The sequence below is a fragment of the Rattus norvegicus genome, chromosome 11 (assembly GCF_021556685.1).
Source record: "Rattus norvegicus strain SHRSP/BbbUtx chromosome 11, alternate assembly SHRSP_T2T, whole genome shotgun sequence".
Taxonomy (NCBI): domain Eukaryota; kingdom Metazoa; phylum Chordata; class Mammalia; order Rodentia; family Muridae; genus Rattus; species Rattus norvegicus.
The window spans coordinates 499,775-515,916 of NC_141544.1; the positions used below are offsets into that span (position 1 = coordinate 499,775).

Genomic DNA, 16,142 nt, shown 5'->3' on the forward strand with positions numbered 1-16,142 from the left:
GGCTGACTGGGCTGTGTAACCACTGTGTCCAGGTTAATGCGACCCTCACTTGGCACCTCAAAGTACCAGACTGTAGTGAATTATTTAAAGAGCTTTGGCTCTGTAGTGCAGTCATGGCACCTGCCCAAGAGTTCTCTGTTTCTAGGATGAAAGACAGACAGACAGACAGACAGACAGACAGACAGACACAGACAGACAGACAGACAGACAGACAGACAGACAGACACACACACACACTTAATGTCTGGACATTTCTGATCTTCCTGACAGCTACCATACATCTCCCTTCTACCCAGCATCCCAGGTTTAACACCTTTTAAATGTATGTTTTATCTTTGCTGCCCTGTTACCTTCTGGGAAACACCCCACTCACCAATAGGGTTCTATTCTCTTTCACCTACATTGTAGGCTGCTTTCTCTCCTGTAGCTCTTAACTCTGATCCTTTTAACTCTGGATCATGGTGATTCTCTTCATCCTCCCCTCTCTCCCAATCCCTTGCCCTGTCTTTCTGTCTTTCTGCCCAGCTATTAGCTATGGCAACTCTTTATTATCAGTTGTAGCTCTCAGGGACCCTCAGGTCTGGAAGTGTGGCTTTTTGGGAGCCAAAATAAGACAATTCCCAACACCAGATATTGGTACTTTACACATACATTCTTAACACTGAATAAAGAAACTATGTTTAAGAATATAGGAATTTGATCCTCAGTACTAGGGAGGGTAAACATAAAGAAGAAAATGGCAGACATTTTGACTGTGGTCTCTGTTCATATGTTACTGGCTAGAACTTAGTCACATGCATACTCTTGATTTGATAGTCACCGAGGAAATGTAATTCATAGTTCCCAACTCTGTACCCTATTAAAGATATAGGAAGTGTGAAAGGAAGATAGAAAATAACAGTACAGACTCTCTCAAAATTCTCCTAGACCTCTGGGTTTGTTTTCCATTTATTTAACCATTCCTGAGTGCTCTGTATTCTCTTAGTGGCCAGTCTCTGATCCACACTTTTATTTTTAAGCCATTAAATACAGCATTTAAAACTGTGGTGAAGTGCTAAAATGCTTAAAGGATAAAAATGTAACATTTTGATGATCCTTTTTTAGTTATCGTTTTAGGTCTAAGGGTATTTTTGCTTGCATGCATGTCTCTACACCACATTCTTGCCTGGTGACCACAGAGGCTAGAAGACAGCATTGGGTACTCCTGGTACTAGAGTTAAAGACAGCTGTGAATCACTATGTGGGTGCTGGTGATGGAGCCCACCACAGTCCTCTGAGAGAGAAGCCAGTGCGCTTGGCTGCTCAGCCATCTCTTTGGTCCCAACCATTTTTACATGGGTTGTTCAGTAACATTGCAGCAAAACCATGAACTTTTTTCAATACATAAAAACTGAGCAATAAATAACGTCAGCTAGCTTTATTTTGACTTTGCCTTATTTATTTATTTATTTATTTTTATTTAATGTCTACGAGTACACTGTCACTTTCTTTAGACACAACAGAAAAAGTCATCAGACAAAATGCAGATGGTTGTGAGACACCATGTCATTGTGGCAAATTGAAATGATGATCTCTGGAAAACAGAAAAACACCATCCAAAAGAATTTTCAAAGAACCGTAAAGTTTCCACTTCATAATTTTGTTTTATTTCAGAAAGCAGAAAATCTACCACCCAATGTAAGCTTGAAGAATGAGTAATTGAGCAACTGAATGTAATCAGTTGTCAATCAAAAAAGTGAATGTAGAAATGAATGAATGGAAGGATGTATATACTCATGTATACACACACACATATGTGTGTGTGTGTGTGTGTGTGTGTGTGTGTGTGTGTGTATAATACATATATGTTTTTCATGTGGTTTCTTTGGTTGGAACAAAATTCCTGACAAGAAGAAAGTAAAAAGAAGAGAACTTCCTTTGGCTCATCCTGGTGAAAACATGGTGGCACGAGCTTAAATGAGTACAGCATGTAGAATTCACAGTCAAGGAGGAGAAAGAAATGAATATGGCCACTCCTCTGGCTTTATCTTCCTCTCTTTTTCAGTTCAGCCTATGTGCCTACTCCATGCCAACCATCATGGTGAGTTTTCCTTTTTCAGCTAGACTTCTGGGGAAATCCTCAAAGATAGGTCAAAGTTGATCATGATCAAGTTGATCATGTATATAATAGTCACACTTTATAAGGAAGAAACAACCAAGGGTGACTACCTTTTGAATTATGTTTAATACAGACTATTTCGTATACTATCTAAGTAACAAAATATTACTATGTATACTTTTTGTTTCTTTGTTTTTAGTTTTAATTTTTTTAAGATTTATTTATTATTCATGAGTTACAGGCCATCAGATTTCATTACAGATGGTTGTGAGCCACTATGTGGTTGCTGTGATTTGAACTCAGGACCTCTGGGAGAGCAGTCAGTGTTCTTAACCACTGAGCCATCTCTCCAGCACTGATTTTTTAATTTTTTAAGACAGAGTTTCTGTGTGCATCATTTTTTGTTTTGGAACTTACTCTATAAACCAGGCTGGCCTCAAACTCCCAGCGATCCACCGGGTTCTGCCTTATAAGTACTGTGATTAAACGCATGTATAACTACTCCCTAGTGAAGTGGATTCTTTTCAAAAACTATTTTATTTTTAGTTCTAATTGTATGCATGTGTATCTCAGTGTATACATACATATGCTTTAAAGTGCCCATGGAAGACAGAGACGTATGATCTCCTGTAATTGGGGTTAGAGGTGGCTGTGAAGCACCCATTCAGTGCTGGAAATTGAATGTCAACATTCCACAAAAGCAGTGATTCTTAACCACTGAGCCATCTCTCCAGTCCTGAGTATTCTTAATTAAAAAACAGTTAAATACACAAGGGGAAACAATTGCAAATGATAGAAGTTAACAGAAGGTTAGAAGCTGAAACTCAGGAGGCTGTCTGTAACATGACTGACTTGTACTGTCAGATTCTCTTAAGAATCTGAGACTGGACTGGAGCTGCAAGTACCCTGTGCTCCAGACACTGCCAGGACCTGAAGGGACTGGATCAACAGTTCTCTGCACCCCAATCCCGTGGGAGGGAGAGCTAAACCTTCAGAGAGGCAGACACGCCTGGGAAGCCAGAAGAGACTACAATCTGCCCACATTTCTGATTCCAGAGGAAAACACCTAATGCCATCTGGGACCACGGTGCACGGGAGCTCCCAGAAAAGGCAGCACAGGTCCTCCTGGTTGCCGACATCACGGAGAGCTCAAAAGCAACACCCCAGGAGCAAACCTGAGCCTCAGGACCACAGGTAAGACCAACTTTTCTGCTCCGAGCGACCTGCCTGGTGAACACAGGACACAGGCCCACAGGAACAGCTGAAGACCAGTATACAGGAAAAACTACATGCCCGAAGACAGAACACTCTGTTCCCATAACTGGCTGAAAGAAAACAGGAAAACATGTCTACAGCACTCCTGACACACAGGTCTATAGAAAAATCTAGCCACTGTCAGAAATAGCAGAACAAAGTAACACCAGAGATAATCTGATGGCGAGAGGCAAGTGCAGGAACCCAAGCAACAGAAACCAAGACTAAATGGCATCATCGGAGCCCAATTCTCCCACCAAAGCAAACACTGAATAACCAAACACAGCAGAGAAGCAAGATCTATATTTAAAGTCATATTTGCTCATGATGCTGGAGGACTTCAAGAAAGACAGGAAGAACTCCCTTAGAGAAATGCAGGAAAACATTAAAAAACAATTAGAAGCCTAAAGAGAGGAATCACAAAACTCCCTGAAAGAATTCCAGGAAAACACAATCAAACAGTTGAAGGAATTAAAAATGGAAATAGAAGCAATCAAGAAAGAACATAGGGGGGGCTGGGGATTTAGCTCAGTGGTTAGAGTGCTTACCTAGGAAGCGCAAGGCCCTGGGTTCGGTCCCCAGCTCCAAAAAAAAGAACCAAAAAAAAAAAAAGAAAGAAAAAGAAAGAACACAGGGAAACAACCCTGGATATAGAAAACCAAAGGAAGAGACAAGGAGCTGTGGATACAAGCATCACCAACAGAATACAAGAGATAGAAGAAAGAATCTCAGGAGCAGAAGATTCCATAGAAATCATCGACACAACTGTCAAAGATAATGTAAAACGGAAAAAACTACTGGTCCAAAATGTACAGGATATCCAGAGCTCAATGAGAAGATCAAACCTAAGGATAATAGGTATAGAAGAGAGTGAAGACTCCCAGCTCAAAGAACCAGTCAATATCTTCAACAAAATCATAGAAGAAAACTTCCCTAACCTAAAGAAAGAGATGCCCGTAAACATACAAGAAGCCTACAGAACTCCAAATAGATTGGACCAGAAAAGAAACTCCTCCTGTCACATAATAGTCAAAACAGCAAGTGCAGAAAATAAAGAATATTAAAAGCAGTAAGGGAAAAAGGTCAAATGACATATAAAGGCAGGCCTGTAAGAATCACACCAGACTTCTCACCAGAGACTATGAAAGCCAGAAGATCCTGGACAGATGTCATACAGACCCTAAGAGAACACAAATGTCAGCCCAGGTTACTGTATCCTACAAAACTCTAAATTAATGTACATGGGGAAACCAACATATTCCATGACAAAACCAAATTTAAACAATATCTCTCTACAAATCCAGTGATACAAAGGATAATAAATGGTAAAGCACAACATAAGGAGGCAAGCTACACCCTAGAAAAAGCAAGAAACTAATCGTCTTGGCAACAAAACAAAGAGAAGGAAAGCACACAAACATAACCTCACATCCAAATATGAATATAACAGGAAACAATAATCACTATTCCTTAAAATCTCTCAAAATCATTGGTCTCAACTCCACAATAAAAGTCTTAGATTAACAAACTGGATACACAATGAGGACCCTGCCTTCTGCTGCCTACAGGAAACACACCTCAGAGACAAAGACAGACACTACCTCAGAGTGAAAGGCTGGAAAACAACTCTCTAAGCAAATGGTCGGAAGAAGCAAGCTAGAGTAGCCATTCTAATATCGAATAAAATCAATTTTCAACTTAAATTCATCAAAAAAGATAAGGAAGGAGACTTCATATTCATCAAAGGAAAAGATCACCAAGATGAACTCTCAATCCTAAATATCTATGCTCCAAATACAAGGGCACCTGCATACATAAAAGAAACCTTACTAAAGCTCAAAACACACATAGCACCTCACACAAAAATAGTAGGAGATTTCAACACCCCACTCTCATCAATGGACAGGTCATGGAGACAGAAATTAAACAGACGTAGACAGACTAAGAGAAATCATGAACCAAATGGACTTAATAGATATTTATAGAACATTCTATCCTAAAGCAAAAGGATATACATTCTTCTCAGCACATCATGGTACTTTCTCCAAAATTGACCATATAATTGGTCATAAAGCAGGCCTCAACAGATACAGAAAGATAGAAACAATCCCATGTGTGTTTTTTTTTTATTAACTTGAGTAATTCTTATTTACATTTTGAGTGTTATTCCCTCTCCCGGTTTACGGGCCAACATCCCCCTAACCCATCTCCCTCCCCTTCTTTATGGGTGTTCCCCTCCCCACCCTCCCCCCATTGCCGCCCTCCCCCCAACAATCACGTTCACTGGGGGTTCAGTCTTAGCAGGACCCAGGCTTCCCCTTACACTGGTGATGTTACTAGGATATTCAATGCTACCTATGAGGTCAGAGTCCAGGGTCAGTCCATGTATAGTCTTTAGGTAGTGACTTAGTCCCTGGAAGCTCTGGTTGCTTGGAATTGTTGTTCATAAGGGGTCTCGAGCCCCTTCAAGCTCTTCCAGTTCTTTCTCTGATTCCTTCAACGGGGGTCCTATTCTCAGTTCAGTGGTTTGCTGCTGGCATTCGCCTCTGTGTTTGCTGTATTCTGGCTGTGTCTCTCAGGAGCGATCTACATCCGGCTCCTGTCTGCCTGGACTTCTTTGCTTCATCCATCTTGTCTAATTGGGTGGCTGTATATGTATGGGCCACATGTGTGGCAGGCTCTGAATGGGTGTTCCTTCTGTCTCTGTTTTAATATTTGCCTCTCTATTCCCTGTCAAGGGTATTCTTGTTCCCCATTTAAAGAAGGAGTGAAGCACGGATATTTTGGTCATCCTTCTTGAGTTTCATGTGTTCTAGGCATCTAGGGTAATTCAAGCATTTGGACTAATAGCCACTTATCAATGAGTGTATACCATGTGTGTTTTTCTGTGATTGGGTTAGCACACTCAGGATGATATTTTCCAGTTCCAGCCATTTGCCTACCAATTTCATAAAGTCATTATTTTTGATAGCTGAGTAATATTCCATTGTGTAGATGTACCACATTTTCCGTATCCATTCCTCTGTTGAAGGGCATCTGGGTTCTTTCCAGCTAATCCCATGCATTTTATCAGACCACCATGGGCTAAAGCTGGTCTTCAATAACAATAAGGGAAGAATGCACTCATATACATGGAAGTTGAACTCAATAATAACTTGGTCAAGGAAGAAATGAAGAAAGAAATTAAAGACTTCTTAGAATTTAATGAAAACGAAGTTACAACATACCTAAACTTATGGGACATAATGAAAGCTGTGCTAAGAGGAAAACTCATAGCTCTGAGTGCCTGCAGAAAGAAACAGGAGAGAGCATATGTCACCAGCTTGACAGCACACCTAAAAGCTCTAGAACAAAAAGAAGCAAATACACGCAGGAGGAGTAGAAGGCAGGAAGTTATCAAACTCAGAGCTGAAATCAACCAAGTAGAAACAAGAAGGACCATAGAAAGAATCAACAGAACCAAAATTTGGTTCTTTGAGAAAATCAACAGGATAGATCAACCCTTAGCCAGACTAATGTGAGGATACAAAGAGTGTGTCCAAATTAACAAAATCAGAAATGAAAAGGGAAACATTACTACAGAATCAGAGGAAATTCAAAAAAACCATCAGATCCTACTACAAAAGTCTATATTCAACAAAACTTGAAATTCTGCAGGATATGGACAATTTCCTGTGGAGGGCCGTCCTCACATTCTCCATTGTAAGATGGCGCCGATATCCGGCAGGATGCACCTAATAAAAGGGCAATACGCAAGCGCCTGGTAAATTCCTCACTCAGGGGGATACGTATGCTGTGGTACGTCATCTGGCACATCTGGCAGCGACCAGCCAGAGAGTGACACGTCCTAGGCGAGGATAGTTTCCTATATAAGGGATGGTCTTTCCCTCACTCGGGGTCTCCATATTGTAAGCTTGTGCTCTCGCTCTCAAGATGCATTAAAGCTATTTTCTGCAGAAGGATCCTTTGTATCCTGCGTCATTCTTGCTGGCGAGACATAGCGTGGGACATTTGGTGCCAGAAACCCGGGAAAAAGACCTCATCAGCACCTCCGGAGACTCCTTGGTGACAAGGAGGATTCAGAACTGCAGGTAAAAAAAAATATACGTTCAGAGAGGCATGTCTTTCTTGGATTTTGGCCTGGGTTGTCGCCGCCTTGGGAAGGATTTGTTGAGGCTATGGTATTTGTTCTCGGAGCCACCCTACTCTTTCTTATTATTATGTACTGTTTTCACCATTTCCGCTGCTAAAAGGACAGCAGCTGGAGGCGCGTCTCAGTCTCTCGTAAATAAGTGAGCTTCGCGCAGCTCCCCTTTACTGTTGGGGAGCAGGGACACGATAGCACCGCCCGGGAAGTGCGCGTAAGACTCCCGTATATAAGAGAGCGGCATGTCTGTTTCTACTCACGCCTTGTCAGTCGGACGTATATAAGCCGCTGGGCGTTCTTGGTCCCTCATGGGATCCTCACAGTCTGTGATCACGGCTCTGGAAACGGTGCTAAAGCAGAGGGACATTAAAATTGGAGGAAGAACACTTAAAAACTTTGTGAAAGAAGTGGACAGGGTGGCTCCGTGGTTTGCCTGTTCAGGCTCGTTTACAATTGCCTCATGGGACAAACTTGGAAGGGACCTAGACAGAAAATTGGCGGAGAAAGATCTGCGTCTAGGAACTAAAGCCATATGGAAACTAGCCAAAACTAGCAGATGAAGTGTGCAAGGCAGCAGTTGTAGGAGGGCAGACCACACTCGAGGTATTTCGAGAGAGTATGTCAGAAACTGAATGTAGTGAGAGATTAGGCGCGCGCGTAAGAAAAAGGACGTCCTGAGAAAGAAAAAGAGCCCTCACATTAAGTCCGCGGATAAGGGAGTGTTAAAGCTTTCAGATTCCGGCACTTCCCTCTCTACACAGCAACCGGGAGGGGGAGCCAGCATATACCCAGTGAAAGAGCTAGAAGTTCTGATAGCTCTGAGACTGGAATCTTAGATTCAGAGGAGGAGGCCGAGTTAGATGAGGAAGCAGCTAGATATGAGGAAGAGAAATATCACCCCGAGGAACAAAAGAAAGGTAATAAAAAGCTGCCGCGGCAGTCGCCAACCGCACCCCCTCCGTATGAGGCGCGCTCTTGTGCATTCTCTTTAGTCCCCGATAGGGTGAGAAGGAAGCTGCAGATGACGTTCCCGGTCTTTGAAACGCAGGAGGGTGAGCGGGTTCATGCCCCAGTCAAATATAACCAAATAAAAGAGTTGGCGGAGTCTGTCAGAAAGTACGGAGTTACAGCCAATTTCACCCTAACCATTCTTGAAAGGCTGGCCCTAAATTATTTGACACCCGCCGATTGGCAGATGATTGCAAAAGCGACCCTTGTGAACATGGGCCAATATATGGAATGGAAAGCGCTTTGGTATGAGGTGGCTCAAACACAGGCCAGAGCTAATGCCACGGCGTTAACGCCTGAGCAGCGAGAATGGACGTTTGAACTCTTGACAGGACAGGGTCGCTTTGCAGCGGACCAAGCTAATTACCATTGGGGCGCTTATATTCAAGTCTCCAGCTCGGCCATTAAGGCCTGGAAGGCACTCACTAGGAAAGGCGGGGCCGATAATCAACTTACTCGTATCATCCAGGGACCTCAGGAACCGTTCTCAGATTTCGTAGCCAGAATGACAGAAACTGCAGGACGAATATTTGGTGATGCGGAGCAAGCAGCACCGCTCATAGAACAGCTCGTTTACGAGCAAGCCACCCAGGAATGCCGGGCGGCTATAGCACCCAGAAAAAACAAAGGATTACAGGACTGGCTCAGAGTCTGCAGAGAACTCGGCGGGCCTCTTACTAACGCAGGCTTGGCGGCCGCCATTCTCCAGTCCTGGCAACGCCCCCTTAAAGGGACAGATACAAGATCATGTTTTCAATGTGGAAAAATGGGCCATTTAAAAAGAGACTGTAGGATAACCAAGGGAGACAGGAGGCCTGCAACTATCTGTGCCCGATGTGGCAAGGGCTACCATAGGCCTGACCAGTGCCACTCAGTGAGGGATATTAAGGGAAAACTACTCCCTCCTTTGGAAGCTCAGCCTAATGGGACGTCAAAAAAACGGATCGTTGGGCCCCCGGTCCCAGGGCCCTCAAAGATATGGGAACCGCTTTCAGAAAGCCATGACCCTGACAGAGGAGACTCCCCAAGAGGTGACACAAAATTGGACCTGTGTGCCACCTCCGACTTCTTTCTAATGCCCCAGATGGGCATTCAGCCAATTCCTGCTCAGACTGTGGGGCCTTTGCCCCCAGGAACCATAGGCCTTGTCCTTGGGAGAGGATCTCTCACCCTACAAGGACTGATAGTCCATCCAGGCCTTGTTGAAGCTCAGCACTCTCTTGATATTCAGATTCTTTGTTCAAGTCCCAATGGGGTTTTTTCCATAAGTGAAGGAGATAGAATAGCACAGTTATTACTCCTTCCGTGCTCCCAAACCACAATACAGGAAACCAAGGGGCCCATGGGGTCCACTGGTAATGATTTGGCATATTTGGTGGTTCATCTTAACAACCGCCCAAAATTGAGCTTAGAAATTAATGGAAAGAAATTTGAAGGCATTCTGGATACTGGGGCCGATAAAAGTATAATTTCCTCAAAATGGTGGCCTCAATCATGGCCTACCATAAGATCTTCTCACTCGCTACAAGGCTTAGGCTACCAGTCGTGCCCTAAAATCAGCTCTGCCACTCTAACTTGGACGACTGTCGATGGCCAACAGGGACAATTTGTTCCCTATGTACTTCCCCTACCTGTTAATCTTTGGGGGAGAGATGTTATGCAGACCATGGAACTAACCTTATCTAACGAATACCCCCCACAAGTGGCCCACATGATATCAAGGATGGGCTATAAGGAAGGGAAAGGCCTAGGGCGATTAGAACAGGGCTGTCTCACGCCCATTGAACCAGTCGCAAACCCCCATAAACAAGGCCTGGGTTTTTCCTAGGTGCCATTGAGGGTTCTATGCCCATACCCTGGCTTACAGAGGAAGCTATATGGGTTCCTCAATGGCATCTATCCTCTGAAAAATTAGAAGCTGCCACTAAATTGGTTAATGAACAATTGCAGCTTGGTCATTTAGAACCGTCCATTTCACCATGGAATACTCCTATTTTTGTGATAAAGAAAAAATCAGGAAAATGGAGACTTCTCCATGATTTGAGAGCCATTAATGCACAGATGCGTTTATTTGGCTCGATCCAACAAGGCCTACCCTTACTCTCCGCCTTACCTAAGCAATGGAAGATAATAATTATAGACATTAAGGATTGTTTCTTTTCCATCCCCTTGTGTCCACAGGACAGACAGAGGTTTGCATTTACTATACCACCTACTAATCATCTTGAACCTAATAAGAGATTTCAGTGGAAGGTCCTACCTCAAGGCATGGCCAATAGCCCCACTATTTGTCAGCTATATGTGCAACGAGCCCTTGAACCTATAAGGAAGCAATTTCCATCTTTGCTTTTGGCTCATTACATGGATGACATTTTAATATGTGATAAAGATTTAACAACCTTACAGACCTCATATTCCATCTTACTCAAAACATTGGGACGATGGGGACTACAAGTCGCTGTAGAAAAGGTTCAAATTGCAGAAATTGGCTCATTTCTGGGATCGGTCATTTATCCTGAAAAAATAGTTCCCCAGAAATTAGAGATTCGCAGAGATCATTTGCATACTTTAAATGATTTCCAAAAGTTATTGGGAGATATAAATTGGCTGAGACCATTTTTAAAGATTTCCTCTGCTGAGTTGAAGCCCTTATTTGATATTTTGGAAGGGGACTCTCATATCTCCTCTCCGAGAGCATTGACCCCAGCCGCAAACCGGGCCTTACAAGTTGTAGAAAAGGCCTTACAGGATGCTCAATTGCAGCGCATTGATGAAACCAAACCTTTTGATTTGGGCGTTTTCAAAACTATGCAATTACCAACAGCTGTCTTGTGGCAGAATGGGCCTTTATTATGGATCCATCCCAATGCATCTCCTGCTAAGATTATTGACTGGTATCCCGATGCGGTCGCTCAGATTGCACTCCGAGGGTTGAAGGCAGCTATTACTCATTTTGGGAAAGAACCCAAAACTTTGATAGTACCATATACAGCCATTCAGGTTCAAACATTAGCTGCTACCTCAAATGCTTGGGCAGTGTTAGTTACTTCCTTTGCTGGACAGATAGATAATCATTATCCTAAACACCCCCTATTATGTTTTGCTAGATCACAACCTGTTGTTTTCCCTCGCGTCACATCCCACAGACCGTTAAAAGAAGGGATAACAGTGTATACGGATGGGTCAAAAACAGGGGTGGGAGCATATGTGGTAAATTCCCAAGTGTTCTCACAACAATATTTTGAAACTTCACCCCAAGTGGTAGAATGCCTAGTGGACATGGAGGTCCTTGAAAAATTCCAGATGCCTCTAAATATTGTTTCAGATTCCTCCTATGTGGTCAATGCTGTTAATATCCTTGAAACTGCCGGCGTAATTAAGACAACTAGCAAGGTAGCAGAGATTTTCCAAAAAATCCAAATTATTTTAATAAATAGGAGATTCCCTGTATATATTACTCATATACAGGCCCATTCTGGACTCCCTGGTCCAATGAGTTCAGGGAATGATTTGGCTGACAAAGCCACAAAAATGATAGCTGTGGCCCTGGCCTCTCTTCTAGAGGCCGCTAAAACTTTTCATGGCAATTTCCATGTTACCTCGGAAACTTTACACCGCCGCTTCTCTATAACTAGAAAAGAGGCACGTGATATAGTCACCCAATGCCAACAGTGCTGCCAGTTCCTCCCAGTTCCTCACATCGGGGTCAACCCGAGAGGAATACAGCCATTGCAAATCTGGCAAATGGATGTTATCATAATTCTACTTTTGGAAAATTACAGTATGTGCATGTATCTATAGATACATGTTCTGGCATTCTACATGCCACCCCACTTACAGGAGAAAAAACAACACATGTCATTCAGCACTGCCTTGAAGCATGGAGTGCTTGGGGAAACTCAAGATGTGTAAAAACTGACAATGGCCCTGCCTATACATCTCAAAAATTCCGTCAGTTTTGTGCTCAGATGCAAGTTACCCATCTGACGGGCCTGCCCTACAACCCTCAAGGACAGGGAATCATAGAGCGCGCTCATCGGACGCTCAAATCATATTCAATAAAACAAAGAGGGGGGATTATGATAGAACTTCCCCCATCACCCTGAGTGGCCACTGCTTTGTCCCTTTTTACCTTAAATTTTTTAAATCTTAATGAAGCTGGACAAACAGCGGCTGAGCGACATTGCTCAGAGCCCAAAAGGACAAAAGAATTAGTTAAATGGAAGGATGTATTGACAAACGAATGGAAGGGCCTGGATCCTGTTTTGATAAGATCCAGGGGAGCTGTTTGTGTTTTTCCACAGGATAATGAAAATCCAGTTTTGGGTTCCGGGACGACTTACTCAGAATATCAAGACAGAGGACCAAGAAGATGACAACTCTCGTGATCCTCATGCTGATCCAGGGAGTGCCAATAAAAGTGCAGAGCAAACTATGGTGGGGAATATTGTCAACCTTCCCCCTCCCGATGCCGGTGATGTATAATGCCTAAGTGTTTCCACGTTTCTTTACTACCAACAAAGAATTGGGACTAGCCTATTTACCACTAGATTCCCAAATAGAGCAAGTAAAAGAAAATCGGATTATTCCCCTTAAGGGCAGCCTTTGTTTTGGCATATTCAACAAAATATCTTCTGATCTTCCTTGCATTATGTTGAGTAATCAATCTTCTGCTTGGTTAAGGGAGGCCACATGGGGAACTGGTGAGGAAGACATTGTGGCTAACGCCACAGTTCTCTATGGTTGGTGGCCTTACACTAACTCGTCCACCTGCCCTCTCCGTCAACCAAAGTTGGCACCCTTTTGTAGGGGGACCCAGGATGAAAAACTTACTTTGCCGTGGACTGGTTGCCAGTCCCGGGACTCTGCCTGGGCAGTCCAGAATTTTTTCTCCTTCTCCCCTGATTTGGGAGGTGGAGTGAACTTCACCACCGTTGATCCTAGACGGTCCAATAATAATCCCTTTGATCAATGGATGCTTTGTGGCGTTAATGGTAGCTGCACTGATCTTACGCCCATGGCGATGCTACTTGGAGGAAAGGGCGAAAAGGGACGGTAATCATTTTCCTGGACGGGGAATATCCATCCTTCAGCCGCTGTCTGGACAACTACTCATATAAAATATAAACCTTACTGGAGCACGGGGTTTAACCCTGCTCCGGTTTGTGTCTGGCCGCCATTTATGTGGATTATAAGTAATGCCACTAAAGTTTCTAAATTGAATTGTACAGACGGTTCATGTTTTTATGCCCTGTGTTGGGATGCTAGCCAATATCCCATAGCGGTAGTTACCCGTATGCCTCGCTTTATCCCGGTCCCTGTTGAGACTCCGGGGACCCTGACCTTATTTAGAGGAAAGAGAGATTTTGGCATTTCTGCGATCATTGTTGGCAATATTGCTACAACGGCAGTTGCTGCCTCAGTTACTGCTTCAGCATTGGCCTTGTCAAACACAGTACAGACAACCCAAACTATCAGTGATTTATCGGCTACCATCTCTGTGGCTCTGGACAGACATGCCTCGGCTAATACTCAGATACAAGGAGGCCTCATGCTTGTTAACCAACGTATAGATCTGGTCCAAGAGCAACTAGACATCCTATGGCAACTGGCCCAGCTTGGCTGTGAACTAAAGCTCCCCGGCCTTTGTGTCACGTCTATACAGTATGAACAATTTACCAAAGCTGCCAATTTGTGTAAAACCCTTTCACAGCATTTGTTACAGAATTGGACCTCGGATTTTGAACAGACGCTCAGGGAATTGAGAGCGGCCATCATTCAAGTAAACTCTACCCGACTGGATATGTCTTTGACAGAAGGATTGTCATCCTGGATCACCTCAGCAGTCTCTTATTTTTAGGAATGGGTGGGGGTGGGACTTTTTGGAGCAGTCCTCTGCTGCGGATTAGTGTTACTCCTCTGGTTGCTTTGCAAATTAAGATTTCAAACAAAGAGGGACAAAATTGTGATCGCCCAGGCGCTTATAGCCCTTGAACAAGGAGCATCAGCCGATATTTGGTTAACCATGCTTAAGCAATAGGTCACCAGCTGGACAGCTCTTGCACTCCTAGAACCTCGGTTCATTGCACAGGATTACAGTGTCCGGCTTGAGCAGCCCATGAGGGATGACGAGCTTAGCATCGCACAGGGAAGCTCTACCAAACACGCTCCCTGGAAGGCATGTCATATTACATGAGGGTATCTGCCCCAGTTTTCCCTCCCTCGAAAAAATGGCAGTGTGACGGGTCGGGAGTGCCCTGGGTCTCAACAACAGCTTAAGGGTATCTGTCTTGTACAGGTTCACCAACTTTGTGCGAGGATATGACCTCTGCCTTCACCCTCCTATTTATGGGTGTCCTATTTGCTTAAAAACAGATAAGGGGGAGATGTGGAGGGCCGTCCTCACATTCTCCATTGTAAGATGGCGCCGATATCCGGCAGGATGCACCTAATAAAAGGGCAATACGCAAGCGCCTGGTAAATTCCTCACTCAGGGGGACACGTATGCTGTGGTACGTCATCTGGCACATCTGGCAGTGACCAGCCAGAGAGTGACACGTCCTAGGCGAGGATAGTTTCCTATATAAGGGATGGTCATTCCCTCACTCGGGGTCTCTGTATTGTAAGATTGTGCTCTCGCTCTCAAGATGCATTAAAGCTATTTTCTGCAGAAGGATCCTTTGTGTCCTGCGTCATTCTTGCTGGCGAGACGTAGTGTGGGACAATTTCCTAGACAGATACCATGTACCAAAGTTAAACCAGGAGCAGATAAACCATTTAAACAATCCCATAATTCCTACAGAAATAGAAGCAATCATTAAAGGTCTCCCAACCAAAAAGAGCCCAGGTCCAGATGGGTTCCGTGCAGAATTCGATCAGAACTTCATAGAAGACCTCATACAAATACTATCCAAGCTACTCTATAAAATGGAAACAGATAGAGTGCTACCAAATTCCTTGTATGAAGCCACAGTTACTCTTATGCCTAAACCTCACAAAGACTCAACAAAGCAAGAGAACTTCAGACCAATTTCCCTTATGAATATCGACGCAAAAATACTCAATAAAATTCTGGCAAACTGAATACAAGAGCACATCAAAACCAACATCCACCATGATCAAGTAGGCTTCATCCCAGGCACGTAGGGATGGTTTAATATACGGAAAACCATCAACGTGATCCATCATATAAACAAACTGAAAGAACAAAACCACATGATCATTTCATTAGATGCTGAGAAAACATTTGACAAAATTCAACACCCCCTCATGATAAAAGTCCTAGAAAGAATAGGAATTCAAGGCCCATACCTAAACATAGTAAAAGCCATATATAGCAAACCAGTAGCTAACATTAAACTAAATGGAGAGAAACTTGAAGCAATCCCACTAAAATCAGGGACTAGACAAGGCTGCCCATTCTCTCCCTACTTCTTCAATATAGTTCTCCAAGTCCTAGCCAGAGCAATCAGACAACAAAAGGAGATCAATGAGATACAGATTGGAAAGGAAGAAGTCGAAATATCACGATTTGCAGACAATATGATTGTATACTTAAGTGATCCCAAAAGTTCCACCAGAGAACTACTAAAGCTGATAAACAACTTCAGCAAAGTGGCTGGGTATAAAATTAAC

General features: G+C 43.5%; 1 long non-coding RNA gene across 1 annotated transcript; it reads left to right on the forward strand.

The window, feature by feature from the left end:
* Positions 1-7,246: 7,246 nt before the first annotated feature.
* On the forward strand, positions 7,247-15,182 carry LOC148002395 (uncharacterized). Its single transcript, XR_015632875.1, has 3 exons — positions 7,247-7,443; positions 12,812-12,944; positions 14,221-15,182. It is a non-coding gene; the product is annotated as an uncharacterized LOC148002395 (long non-coding RNA).
* Positions 15,183-16,142: the final 960 nt, after the last annotated feature.